This window comes from Montipora foliosa, chromosome 8, assembly GCF_036669935.1.
Source record: "Montipora foliosa isolate CH-2021 chromosome 8, ASM3666993v2, whole genome shotgun sequence".
NCBI lineage: Eukaryota > Metazoa > Cnidaria > Anthozoa > Scleractinia > Acroporidae > Montipora > Montipora foliosa.
Window position 1 is genome coordinate 41,100,591 of NC_090876.1, and position 15,000 is coordinate 41,115,590.

At 42.2% G+C, this 15,000-nt stretch overlaps 1 protein-coding gene across 7 annotated transcripts in view; it reads left to right on the forward strand.

Moving 5' to 3' along the window:
- The window catches only part of LOC138013385 (uncharacterized), a 66,841-nt gene that overhangs the window by 33,846 nt on the left and 17,995 nt on the right, over nucleotides 1-15,000 (forward strand). For 6 of the 7 annotated variants that reach the window (XR_011125215.1, XM_068860449.1, XM_068860446.1 and 3 more), the window contains one exon: nucleotides 14,972-15,000. This exon is cut by the window's right edge and continues 283 nt beyond it. The gene's annotated coding sequence lies outside the window, so the exon portion shown is untranslated. Of the gene's footprint in view, nucleotides 1-7,277; nucleotides 7,432-14,971 lie in introns of those variants that run through there. The other variant, XM_068860452.1, reaches the window with a different exon arrangement.

The following is a 15,000-nucleotide window of genomic DNA, read 5'->3' on the forward strand; positions in this document are numbered from 1 at the left end:
TCGCACTAAAGGCTTACATTGTGGTTTAAAAATGCTAAATCCCGCTTAACCTAAAGTTCGTGTTCGACCAGAGAGTCGATCAAAGGGCGATGCAACTGAGACCAATGAAAGCGGTAGACCTCAAAGAGCTACAGTAGCTTTCAAAAAAAAAAGGTTTTATCTGGAGTTCTATTTAAAGCTTGTTGGGCTACCCAATCATTTGCGAGCTCAAAAAATACTGCCGTCTGGTTGTCGTTGGCGTTGGCAAATTATCTTCAGCGGAGGTAAACAAACAAATTTGGAAGCTGTCAACTTCAATTTTAGAACAAGAATTGATCGAACTTCAACAGCTTTCAGCGTCCGTAAGCTTTAATTGAGATGTAACGCCAAATGCAAATGTTCGACGAAGTTCCTCGTGAATCTTATCGAAGCTTTACTCATCAAATGCCCAATGACTATAGCTGGTTTCCAAAAAGAGTCTACTCCAGGCGTCTATCACCTGGGTCATTGTATTCAAGCTAACATGCATTTCAAAAACTTCCACTATCACCAGTGAATTCTATTGACGATGTCTAAAACACCTTCTCCAAGCCCAAACAATGACGGGAGCTCAGATATAAACATTTCTGCCGGCAGAATGAAATGCGGTGAGTAAGAGACAAAAATTATTCTGCAAATATGCAGACCTAAAGAAGAAAAGAACCAAGACTGTTTGGGATATACTAACGCAAGATTTAAACGCGACGTGTTGTAAGGAATGTGAACCAAGTCAAGACGAAGTTAAAAAACATTTACTGATGCGTATAAGGACACAAGGTTAAGAGTTCCAAACCAGGCAATGGCAGAGAAACAAGTCCCTACGTTAAGCTAATCGATGAAGCACTCTCAGGGGCCACATTGCATCGCTTGCACTTCACCTCACCCGTCGTTTCTGTGTGCGTTTTCTGGCAGGCATACAGCCTCGTAGGTAACAACTGTTCGTAAAGCTCAAACATGCCCACCACTGTATGTGTTGGGCATTGTTTCCAACCACTTAGCCACTAGAAACAGCTGTCGCGTTGGGGGAATACTATCACAGCTGGACTAAAGAACAGAACTTACAATGGAACTTTTAATAAAAGTGAAGCGAGCTACCAGACACACGATTGTGTGAGGCTGAGGGCCTGGTTACATATCTAAGGGGGGAGGGGGACCTGGTGTCTAGCAGTCTAGCAGTGTCACGCATGACACGCCACATCCTCTTCTCTTTAACAAAAACAAAACGAAACAAACATAAACAACGTTTCCTAAGTGCTCAATCTAGAAAGCCTTAAGTGTCTCAAGTGTTCAAAGATTGTTTAAGTAAAATCAACGTTCGCTCAGATCAATGTTCCTTCAGCACAAATCATAATCTTCTTGCCAGACAGGCGGGCGTCTTACACGACCAGAGCGTCTTGGTTCAATACTCGGGAGGGTCTCCGACATTTCCTCCGGTTCACCGGGTGCTGGGAACGATAAGGCATTTTCTGGATGCACTCCTGTACTTGTGCTCAGCTCCGGCTCGTGTTCTTGCCTTGGTGTGGGGAGCAAGCTACTTTCCTCCTGTGCCGGAGTCGGAATCACTTCCTCAGCACTGTTCCTGGGCGGAGGTTCTGGAGTAGAGCGCAGTTGGCGTCGGTTTCTGCGATAGGTTCGGCCTTCAACTTCAACTTCATAAGAGCGCCTGCCGAGAGAACGGGTGCAGACCCCGAGACTCCATTTTTGTTCACCTGGAAGTTTCATTCGGACAGCATCTCCAACCAGCAAGGGGGGCACGTTCTTTGTGCCTCGGTTGTACTGCATTTATTGCACTCTTTTCTGCGCTTCCAGGTTCTTTCTGGTTGTCACTTGGTCAGCAGAAGGCTTAAGCAGCTTCTCGGAGGTCGGCAGTAGTGTGCGAGTGCGTCGACCCATCAGCCTTTGAACGGGTGAGGTGCCAAATCCCTCGCTTGGGGTGTTTCGCCAATCTAGAATTGCCAGTAAGGGATCTTTCTTGTCCTCCTTTGCTTTCCTTAACAGTCCTGTACACGTTTTGACAGCATTTTCCGCTTTACCGTTTGACTGTGGATATCTCGGACTCGGGCGAGAGGGCAAGTCATGAGGGTTCAGCTCTTCCCGAGTCTGTGCTGGTCTATACGTCTGGCAGGTGGAGCATCTTGAGACAAAATCACGGATCTCCGCACTCATTCCTGGCCAGTATAATATTTCGCGTGCACGACGAATGCAACCTCCAATGCCAACGTGACTGCTGTGTATCTGATTCAGCATGTCCTTACGAAGCGATCGAGGTACTACCAGCTGCTCACCACGGAAAACCAACCCTTGAGACTCAATCAGCTCTCTGCGCTCATCATAGTAAGGGTGAACAGCAGGCGGGCAGTGTTTCTTCTCTGGCCACCCTTGGGCAATAATGCGAATTAACTCCTGGATCTCAGGGTCTGCAGCTATTTGCTCCCGGAACACATCTCGTTTGGGGGTGTCCACTCGCACATGTTCTTCATGGTCTACCGTCTCGATGGCGCGAATCTCACAGGGCTCTGAATGAGCTCCTTCTGTTGTTTTCATGTAGGCTCGACTAAGTGTATCAGCAATATACATGAGGTGCCCTTTCTTGTATTGTACATCTAGGTTGTATGTCTGTAGCGCCAGACGCATTCGCTGTAGGCGCTTGGGTGACTTGTGGATCTCTTTCTTAAACACAGATTTCAGTGGCTCGTGGTCACTTTCAACAGTTACTGTATCACGTCCATACAGGTATTGGTCAAACTTGTCGCAGGACCAGACAATGGCCAGCATTTCTTTTTCGATTTGCGCATAGCGCATTTCTGTATCAGTCAGGGCACGGGACGCATAACAAATGAGTTGGTCATCTTGCAGAAGAACTGCTCCTAAACCAGACTGGCTAGCATCGCACTGCACAGTAACAGGTTTGCTAACATCATAATACTTGAGCACAGGCGCCTCGGTAAGGAACTTCTTTATGGTCGCGATGGCTACGGAGTGCTGCTCCAGCCACTGGACCTCCACATCTTTGTCCTCCAGACGTCTGAGGGGCTCAGTCATCTCTGAAAGGTGGGGCATAAACTTTGAGAGGTACGTGACCATCCCTAGAAACCTCTTCAACGCAGGCCGGTCTTCGGGTTCAGGCAGCTGCAATATGGCTTGAATCTTGTCGGGGTCGGGTCTGAGGCCTTCTGAGGTGAGTAGGTGCCCCATAAATTTCACACTGGACTGATTTCGACGTACTTTCGCTCGATTCAACTTCAGGTTCCACTGGCGACACTTCTCAAGGAACGCGCGTTCGTTACTCTCCAGGCTCAGGTTTACTTCGTCGTCAGTAGTACCAAATCCAGCAATCAAGAAGTCGTCCGCAATAACTTCCACCCCCTCAAGGTCCTCCACAAATTCATGCATCGTGCGTTGCCAAATCTCCGGTGCTGAGCAGATCCCAAAGGGCATCCTCTTCCACCTATAACGCCCAAATTGTGTGTTGAAGGTGGTTTTGTAACTGGAGTCGGTGTCAAGACGTTTCTGCCAAAAGCCATCTTTATCATCCACCACAGTGAATTTCTTTGCTTGGGTGAGCCTGGTCACTACTTCTTCCACAGTGGCAATTGATAATGCTCGCGACGGATGGCTTTGTTAAGATCACGGGGATCAAGGCATATGCGCAGCTTGTTTGGCTTGGCCACCACTAACATGCTGGAAACCCACGCGGTACGCTCATTAACTGGTGTGATGACGTCACTTTCTACCATTTCGTCTAGCTTACTCTTGATTTGCTCCCTTAAAGCGACTGGAAAACGGCGAGGTGGATGGACCACCGACCGTACCGTGTCGTCAGTTGCTATGTGGTACTCTCCTGGGAGGTCGCCCAGTCCTTCAAATACATCCTTAAACTCTTCTAATAAATCAGGGGCTACGGTCTTGGAACCGACTCTCGGCGTGGGGAAAAACATGTCGTCACTGTCGTTAATTGAGATAAGCCCCAGATCCATACACGCTTGGTAGGATAAAAGTGGTGCTAGGTCATCTTCAGTGATGTTAAACTGCAATACGGTGGCATGTCCACGGCGTAATGTAGGGATGTCAGCAAAGCCAAGGATTTTGTAACGTTCGTTAGTGTACGTTTTGATAAACTTGTGGGAGCAGAACTTGACGTGCTGCATTTCTGTATCACCTGTGGCGCGCTTACATTCTTTCATGGACAGAAGGTTGCATTCTGCGCCAGTATCCAGTTGGAAAGTTACTTGACTCTCAGTGGACTGGGTACCAACTCCCATTGTGATCATCGCACGCGAGCCAGCCCCAACTTGGCTTATTCGGAAAACCTCCTCTGGTATTTGTACATTATTTACTTGCGGGTTGGCTAAGCGGCACTTAGACTGGAAGTGGTTCTTTTGGCCGCACTTACGGCAGATTTGCCCATAGGCGGGACACTGGCGAGTAGCATGATGGTAACCACAAAAACGACATTCCGGTCGGTGGCCGGTTGAGTCCCGTGTCTTTCTTTGGTTCTGCGGGGTCTGTCGGACCACACCAACCACCTCCTCAGGTGCACTGCTCATCATCTTTAGCTGTTGACTGGTCTGTTCAGCCGCTTTGCATATGTCTAATGCTTTCTGTAAAGTCAAGTGAGTGACTCGTAATAGCCGTTCTCGGACCTTGTCGTCACGAATGCCAAGGACCAAGCGATCGCGTAAAATTTCGTCGGGCGTGATGCCATCGTGAGCACAGTTCTTCGCAATCATGCGGAGCTCGGTTACGTAAGCGGCAATGCTCTCGCCAGCTTCCTGTTTTCTGTTATTGAAGCAATATCTTTGGTAAATTACTTGTGTACGTGGTTCACAATACTCGTCGAATTTCGCCAGCACGTCCTTCAATTTGTCATCCTGTTCGCCTTCTCTCCAGGTAAACGTATCGAAAATCTTGACCGCGTCCTCGCCGATGACAGAGAGTAACGTCGAAACTCGCACGAGGTCAGATTGTTGATAAATCCCGGCGGCGATTTCGTAACGCTGCTATATTTTCTTCCACTGTTTCCAACTTGTGGCTAGGTTATCATCGATTACGAGAGGTTTCGGCGGTGGAAGATTCGCTGGCGGCATTATCAGTGGCGCAGCCGCTTGTTCTACGGTGTCGGGCATCTTTGCGAAATACAATATGGCGCCGATCAGATGCGAATATTCTCTTGTCCTGTCGGCTTTGTTCTTGTCCTTTTCGGCGTGAATTCGTCTTGCTTCTACTCCAGCAAAGAGGTCGACTCACTTCTGACACCATGTCGCGTTGGGGGAATACTATCACAGCTGGACTAAAGAACAGAACTTACAATGGAACTTTTAATAAAAGTGAAGCGAGCTACCAGACACACGATTGTGTGAGGCTGAGGGCCTGGTTACATATCTGGGGGGGGGGGGACCTGGTGTCTAGCAGTCTAGCAGTGTCAAGCATGACACGCCACAACAGCCTTCGATGTTAAGGCTCATGCTCACCTCTCTTGCGGAGATTAGTTTCCCCTGCAAATTCTGGTCTTGCACCTGCTTCCGAAACTTCAGCTCCACACACTTCCTTAATTCCGCTTTAGGCTTCCCTACTGGTATCACCTCCCCACTTTCGTACTGTATGCAGGTTGGATTTGGGTACTCCAAAGAGACATATGACCTAACTCCTCCGCTCTCTCCTCAAACTTGCACACCATTGCCATCGGTAGGTCGCCATTTCTGTATACGTTCACTGCCGCCTTGATCTTCGGCACTTTGTGCTCCTCCTCGATCTAACATCTCTAAAAACTATTGCCTACTGAGTTGACTGCGGGATCAGAAAGTTCACGTCACAACTTTACAAGTCCGAATGATGTTAAGGGAACCCGGGAACAGTTTAACGGAATAGCTTCCGTTCATTGGTCAAAACGTCAGTCAATGTCATCCAAAACAGTCCTCTTGACTACACTCACCCGGACGACTGGAGATTTGTCCGATTTAAATTGTTATTGGGCTACGCCCACTAGGGGTCCACTCTGTGAAAAATTTCGTCGATCCTCGGTGTTAGAAAATCGAATTCGCATGGGGCGTTTAGCTATATTCTACGATTTCATTGGCTTCAATATGTTCCCTTGGGATTTGTGACGTTTATGGTGTGATTTCATTAGCTTGAACGGGAAATGTGTACACGTCGCGACATTGCACGTGAAACAACAACGTTGTCGATTTCTTTGCGATGTTGTTAGAGTATTCGTGAGTTTAAATCGATACGTATATTGGAAGATCGACGGAGACTTGACTTGCAGGATACGTCGCGTTAAAAGAATGACACACAAAGTGTGCAAGCAGTGAAAACAGTGTTTTACCACCGTAACTTGAAATGCTTTTTTCTTCACAAAAGCCACTTCTCAGGATCCCCAAGGTCTGGCCATCAATCATGCTCGAATCCGCCTTCTTCAACATTTCTTCATTTTTTTCACGCACTCAACAGTTGGCGTATTGAATCTCCCACGGGAGATTGGCTTTTACAACAGTGGGCGTGCTGAGTTTCCCAAAGGAGGCGTTCTATAAATAACTCTACTCGGGAAAGGGTTCACTCCGGTATGGGAGTATGGGAGAGTATGGGAGATAAAGGCTCCCCTTAATGAGCTCTTGAAAAAACGCAAGTCTGTATATTTCGGGCAAGCTTATATTTCATAGATATGTAAAACTTTAAGCTTCGCATTCTTTGGTACATTGTTTGTTGAAACGCAGACAACCTTTTGAACTTTTGATCGCTCTTGTTTTCTGAAGAGCTTGCTCTTCAGTACAGCTTTTCTACGTGGCCCCCTGGAAACCCAATTTCTGAGTTCGGTAATATAAAGGCATTTCACTGTCATGGTGATAGCAATCTTTAGAAAGATAAGCAAGTCAAAGTACTGATTTTGAATACACAAGCAGATGCCATTCGTGCTGATTGTCTTGTAACATATTTTCTGCTGCCCATTGTTCTTTCTTCAAGAAAGCTTCAGTTCAGCAATAGCAAAACATATGACAAATAAAAATAGGTGAAAAGGGAACACCACGGAAAAACTCCTTTAAGTAGTTAGATGTTATCACACCTGAAACTGAAGAGGTAAAGAGCTGTAAGAAATCCACATACCGAAAAGCTTTGATTTCGTCGTATCGTGTTCAAGAACACCAATCAGAATTTTCCATGGCATGGATCTTTCCATAGTCAGTCGCCCAAAACAGACAATCTGGGCACGTGATTGCAAAAACAAAGTGACCACCGGAAGAACCAGTAGGGTAAATTTCAGGCGCGTGTTAACAAAAAACCATCACTGAAATAGAATCGATCATTGGAAGGACACCTTCCCTGGGCTTAAGCTAGCTTAAAATTCAGGCACAGGCCAAGGCAATTTGCTGCTACATATGAATGAGGAGTACGCTTTTAAAACCCAGAACTTTGCAGGTGAGAAAATCCTATCTGATCTAAGTTTGAGGAACCCAAACCAAATTTTTTTAAAAAAGTAAATGTACAAGAAGAACAAAGTACGACCATTTCCTGTTATCTTAAAATGTGAACATTTATTTGTACAGAACGTAAGCAAGGGTTCCCAGGTTAACACAAAATACCTACAATGGTTACTTTTGTTGCAAATAAATCAGACCACCTGGTTACAAAGCTAGTCTTAATAATGAATAATAATGATAACAAAGGATGTCCATTAAAATTATCTTTTAGATGAGAAAGGTAACTAGTATAGTTTTTCATTTCTGGAACTATGCAATAACGCAGGTATTCATTTCACTATTGTTTGTTTCAGTACCGCAACTGGGATCAGGGGTTATTTGCTTCAACCTCAACCTCAGTAGGTTTTATAATGTTTTATCGGTGCAAATCAGTTTTCGGGGATCGTTGTTTAAATCAAGTTTAAGCCCTTTGCTTCAATTTTTCCTTTGCACTTTACTTACCAATGTAAGTGGTTGCTTGCAGTGGGAAGGGAGGAAGCCCCAACACTGAGAAGACATAAGCAATCGGATCATTCTTGCGTTGAGTATATTTTCTGTGATTACCTACATTGAAAAAACATTGCGGTCCCTAGCGCCTATTTTTCTATGGATCTTTCTACTCGAGCGAACGAAAGATCCTATTGTTACTGAGGAAAGTCCTACCACTCTGCAAACTTCACTTGCGTGGCACGACTGAATGATAGCACCCCGTTGACAAGGTGCGAGCGGATTAGTCTTACAGAAAATTCATCCATTTCATAGGCTTCTCAACTCGCTTCCGGATATAACTTAAAAGTTAAGGAATCCCCAGTTTTAAGTTATGAGTTGTCAGGTTTTCTACATGTGATGGACAATTGTGTCGGGCTTTACAGCTTAATCAAAGGAACCAAATTTCATTTATAAATTTAGGATCCAGAGTTTCACGTTATTAGTTGTCATGCGTTTGGCTTATTTTAAAACACTTCCCGCTCTCGAGGAAAGATCTCTTCCAGTAAAGTAATCTTTTTTCAAAGATGGCACGTGGATTCACTTTATAATACTAAAGGCATGTGGAAACATTCAATCACTAGAGGTATGCCGGGCTTTGTAGCTAATGCCATTATCAATATAACACTGAATAAAGCATTACATCTTAAACATTCACCGTTGTAATGCCATACGCTTATTGAATAAACGACCTTGAAAATTGTCAGGCAGAAATTGAATATTCAGCATTTTATAGCACAATCTTTGCATGATATTCGCCAATATTCCGCAATGTCTGTCATCCTTTGCAACATTGATGTTATTACAGTGGGGTATTGTTTGCACAGAAGTCCAGTCAAAATATCTTCAAACTGCATTCTTCTTTTCGCAACTAAACCAAATTTATAATAAGAACTTCTCAAAAAGCCATGAGCCGATTTCTAACGTTTTAACGCAAACATTCATTGAAGAATGAAGCACAATTACCAATTGCTCCTCAGTGGGCGTCGTCTACCAGCCGAAGCAAAAAAAATTTCAAACACTAGCGCTAGATATGTAAGAATTAAGCCGGATCATCCACTCCTTATTATTAACAATGTTCTTGATTCCTACCCATACAGGATGATTCTTTGTTTCTATATCCCAACAGCGAAAAGAACTATGATTTCAAGGCTACGGCAAACAGGAGCAAATAGTCAATACGCGGAATAAAATGCACCTCGTCCGTGTTAACGCTAAGTTTCCATTTGTGCTTTTCGGTTTCGAAGCGCGTTTTGTGTTAATATTAATGCCGAATGCTCTTTATCAGTCTGCCGTCATCAATCTTGTCTAAAATTGAAGATGCAGTCGACCTCATGCTTCGATTCTATCTTTCTTCGATACTATAACTAAGGTGGATCATACCGAGAATTATTATACTCTTCAATTTGCAATCCTTTTGAGGCAACGATGCCCTTTCATTTCCCTTCATCACATCTTCCTATAATTGTTCCATCTTACAAAAATTTTGAATAAAATTTTATGCCCTAATCAACTTAAATACAAGCCAACTTAATACAGAATAACTCCTAAACAAAATAATTAGTCTTTCAGATAGACATATAACCGAACGTGTTTCTGAAAATAATGTAAGTTACAGTAAATATGAGCACTTCGCCTTTGATGTTGGCATTTTGAAAAAAAGCCCAACGACCTTACTTGAACTTTTCTTGCAGAATTCAAGCTCAAACCTTTCAAACAAGCAATCATTTCGACCACATTTGCGACTTCTTTTGAGGCACTGCGATTATTTTGTGCCAAATAGCTCCTGTTGTCCCTCGAAATGGAATAACAACAGATTCAAGAAAGGTCCATCGTCATCTATGGTTTCCTGAAGATGGCTTATCAGCAAAACAGAACGTCCTTTCCAGCTTTTTATTTTTTTTCTTTGATGAGCATTTCTAGCAGCCTTGCATAATTATAATTTACAGCCAAAAACGAAAACACACAGCGTGTGAAGTCATAAAGGATGAAGTCATCAGATAGACATAAACGGTGCAGTTACTGACAATAGCACTTCGCTTCTGATGTTCGCTGTTTGAAACACAAGGACGTTATTTAACCTTTCCTTACTGCATTCAACGATAGTAAAAAAGTGATATCCTTTAGATTGGTAATCTCGTTAACGAGATTGTATTTCAGTGGTTGAAAAAGCATTGCTGCGACGCGAAATCAGTAGCAAAACTTTACTCTACCTTGAAATCATAAAGAAACATGAAACGAAATATATCGTAACCCAAGAAACGTTTTCCGAGAAGGAGTGCCACATATTGGCGTGGTTATTTGCGAAACGCCCGACCGCGAACGTTCTAATCGGTGTTCGAAGCTTGGCCAGCTATTTAGCTACAATAACTAAAACTGAGCTGACAATATTTAAGCTGGTGTTTAATTATAAGATATACGGCAATCACTAGCCTTCGAACGCAGACGTATTTCCGGAACATCTGATGTCGCAGACAACCCAATCACTAAAGCATGATAAAGTTCTACTTCGAGAAATCATGAAAAGGGTGTTTGTACTTTATAGGAGCTCATTGTTAGTTTCTTATAGCAATGTTCGTCCAAGTATCCTTTTCTCAGTTCGCCATGTTGTTATGAAAAGGATAATGTCACGAGTACTTTCGCAAGATAATGAATGCAAAAACGAAGATCTTTGCCTACTTTGCTCAAACCCAGAATGATAGTTAAATCATTTACTTGCAGCAATTACTGCTATGAGCTTACTGAATAGTAGTGATGAAGAGGAGACATAAAATCTTGACAAAACATACGAACAGTTTGTTGTGAGCTCTTTTTTCCCTTTGAGACTGTTCTTATTGTACTTATTCTATCGATACATATCCCAGACTCTGTATTTAACTGTAGAGATTGCAATTAATGCGTCGCTATTAGGCTGTTCACTTGTAATAATGTGAACACTGAACTTACTCTGTAAAAAAAATGCACTACTGAATCCTTCGCTGCTCAGTCAGTGAATGCCAACCGTGTGATTACTAGTGATTCACTTACCACGTATCATGCAAACATCTACTCGGAAGACGCCGATGTTGCATAGAGAAAAAAAACTTTCCTTTCGCAATCTAAGTATGGGGTCCAAGACAAGACATTGCGCACGGCGCAAAGGTAAAACCTAAACAGAAATCAAATCTCTAACATTTGACCGTGGTTAAGATTACCCGATCCTTCCCTGAAACGCTAGCAGTGTTATAAATTATCGAATTTCTAGTTTCTAAAGAAACTGTGGTGCTGCGTCGGTGGGAGAGTGAAACATGAAAATTTGGTTTTATCAAACGTGTTAATTATGAAGGTCGAATTACCACCGTGAACGATTTGGAAAGCTGAGGTTTCGAGCGTTAGATTAGATCTCTTCCTTTAAATTACCAAAGGCTAAAATATCCCAATTATCCATTAATATAGAACACAAGAAAAAGCTTCAAATATAAAATCTCCGGTTTCTCTTGATTTCGTTGTTTCACTGAATGTTTCTCAATTCTAATGGGTGTCATGTTGAAATACCCTGAACACTAAGATGAGCGAGTATTTCTTTTGTTAGGCAAATGCTACAAACAGCATTGTCATCACCATACAATTCATATTCATCACCTCCATCAGAACTGGTGTCACTGTCAGATAATATTAATGATCCTGGAGGAATCAGTGAAGGGATCATAGCAAAATCTTTTTAAACATATATTATGCAACAATAATTAGCCACATGTATATTCACTTTGACTTCCGTGCATCTTGTCTTGTGCTCAATTTTTAAGGCTCATTTTAACACTAAATTCAGGTTCTAATGAAATATCGTGTGAGAAGGTGTTAAATTGCTATCAATTGGTTACTTGTAAACTCATTCAAATGTTTGTGGATTAGTATTCACAATGAATCATTCGTTTTAGGCTTGGTTCAATCTAATTATCCCGGCAGCAAACTGAATTATGATTTCAAGGCTTTGGTAAACGGGTGTGAATAGTTGATGATACGGAGAAAAAACTGAACCTCCTCCAGGCCAACACTGTGTTTGCAAGTTTATCTCCTCTACTCTTAATAGCCTCCAAAGCGAGATTTTGGAGAGCTTGCTCGCAGGCTATACTCTTTACAATAAAAATTACCTAGGCTTCTTAAACATCTAATTATTGCTTGGGATAATGGTGTTTTCGTGTCGATCACAGCTTATGAAATTAACTGGTGTAATCAACTTAGCAAGTACAAGCCAACTTAATACAGAATCACCCTGTGGTAAATTGCTTGCAAGAATCTTCCGATTGACATAAACGGACTTTTCTACGAAAACAAAATGTCTGTCACAGCTAGAGACAATTTAAGCACTTCGCTTTTGATGTCAACAATTTGAACAAAAGTTAAACGACCTTATATTTAACCTTTCCTTGCAGACTCAACAGCACTAAAAAACTGATTTCCTTTAGATTAACAATTTCGTTAACTAGATCATATTTCCATTGTTGAAACATTGCTGCGATGCCAAAAACTTCTAACTTTACTGTTCCTTGAAATCACAATGAAAAATGAAATTAAACTGCAACCGTGAAAAGTGTACTGAGTTGGTGCGCCACATCATTGTAATGTATCGGAAGGAATGCCTCTAATCAGTGTTCGAGGGTAACAAATGTACCCATACATTACAATAGCTGAAAGCTAACCATTTAAAATCGATGCTTGAATCGATTAACTAAGAGCTAACCATTTTAAACTGGTGTTTAGACCACACCACTAAAGATATTCACCACAATAACTAAAAGACAATGCAAATATGCACTTTTAATAACTGACAGCAGACCATTGTCCTTCCGCATTCTGCAAAAACCCCTAGCCGTGTAACAAAACATGTTTTCGCAGTCTCTCATTTTGTGTCAGAAAGGTCAACCTTTGAATCTCTGAAAAAACTGAGGTCTCGACAAAATCCTCCGTGTCATACTGGAATTCATCATATCATAATGAGATCTGTACGTTTTTCCATATTTTGATTGTTATTCTTAGCAGAGGGCATTGCTTTCAATGAAGGAAATTTTCTTTAATTCAGCGAAAATTATGAATAATCGCTTTATATTATCTTTCTTAGCATAAGAAATGAATGCCTGCCAGCAAACTTAATTAAAGAGTCTAAGCATGCCAGTCCTGCAGTGGTTTAAAACATTGAACGGCTGCCTTCCTTCAGACACTTCCACAGAGCAGAGCAAAAACGCATTAATGACACACTCACCATTTCCACTGTGTGGTCGCATCCTATTAGGCAAGATATTCTAAACGTTTGCAAGAATTTGTAAGAATTATCAATTATTGTGATGGAGGCAAATAAACGGTAGATAGGTAGATAGATCCTTGATCAATTACAACAAGTTTGCACGGTGGACACTGCACCATAAGCGGATATTCACTTAGCTACACATGCCATATTGTCGTCCACGGTTTGAGATGTGTGGGTAAACAAATAATCACGCCTCATGTTATTTCACCAACGTGACAGCACAAAGTGACAGGAATCAAATCTTTGCAGGACCATTGCATTCGACAAAGTGAAGAACACATCCTAATCTTGTGGCTGCTTGTGATCTGAATGCAAGCGAAAGTTTTCGTATGTGCCGGCATTTGGTTAGACAGCGAGCAGTCTCTCTTTTGCCCTAGAATCGTTGAAAACGAACGCGTGTGTTCAACTTTCAACGGCTGAAGCTGCGGGTCACAAATACCGCGAGCGGTTGTTAGAGTGAAAAGAGAGACTGTTTCATCTTGCGCTTTGAAATCCCGGAGCTCCGGTGACGGAGTGTTCTTATTGGTTGATCTCCGGAGAAGCGATGACGTCAACTTTGATACATGTTAATCAACTATTACATTCGCCTGGACGATAAGGATTTAAAACAGGAACAAGAGCCGTACTCGCCCTTCTTGAAATGCAAGCTACAGAATTCAGGGTCACATCTAGACACTCTACTGACAAGCCGGCTCGTTTGGCTCGTTTACCATCCACTGCCGATCCAAACGAGCCACCATTATAAGAGATCCCAATATTTTTATGACTCGTTCTTTCGTCCACTGCCGAGCCAGTATCTCGAATGTGGCCCTGCACAGTGTAGTTGCTCCGCAAGATGTTTCGGCCATTCTAACCACAGGTTTCACTGTTGCGAAAATGGTGATGGACGCTATTGAGCCAACTGTTATTATTGTTATATTCGTACCGCAAGGATGCTCCAATCCGATTATCGCTAAATTGTAGAATAGTATACACCGATTTAGGGGTACTATTGGAATGATTTGTGAGGCGTGTGGCGACTTTGACATTTCCTTGAATCTTAATTCGGTGACATCGCTTCCTTTGTCAAGTTAAAGTTCAAGTTCAATTTTTTTTTTTTTTTCAAAAATTACGGTTAAATTTTTCAATGAACACTACACGCGTTTGCAGTGCTAATCGAGGAGTGCAGGGTAATGGCGTACATGGCACTAAGATATTAAGACAAAATAAAACTTCACAATACACATTAGGCCATTACACAATAGACAGACTGAAGAAACGTTCATAATTATTACAATATTATTAAATAAGTGAATGAAAAAAAAAAAAAAAGAATAAAACAATTATAGGGTATAATAGTAATAATTATTCAGTTTGGTTATCAATGAGTAGGTGTCAGCATAAGCATCCTCAAATCCGAGTACTGTAGGCAGAAATTTCCTAATTCGTTTTTTGTAAGCGTAAACCAGTCAGGATGAAGAGAGTTTATAGTCTTGTTCCAAAGTTAATTCTTAATTTTTGAAACTGGTTTGAGCCACCTTAACGGGACACTTCTTAATGTTTATCAAAATTCGGCGTGTATTTCAGAACAAAAGAAAAATCTTTGTACCCCCTTCTCCTTCAGTCCCAGCTCTGGCCTCAAAAAGTGTTCTGTTAATTTTTATTTGAGTTCCAGCGAATGGATTTTTTTCCATCAGTCTTAAAATTTCACTGGAAAGCTGTTTATTTTTCTGTATCATTCCTCTTTTAGCTCCCTTAAAAGAAGAGATCGCTTGAAAA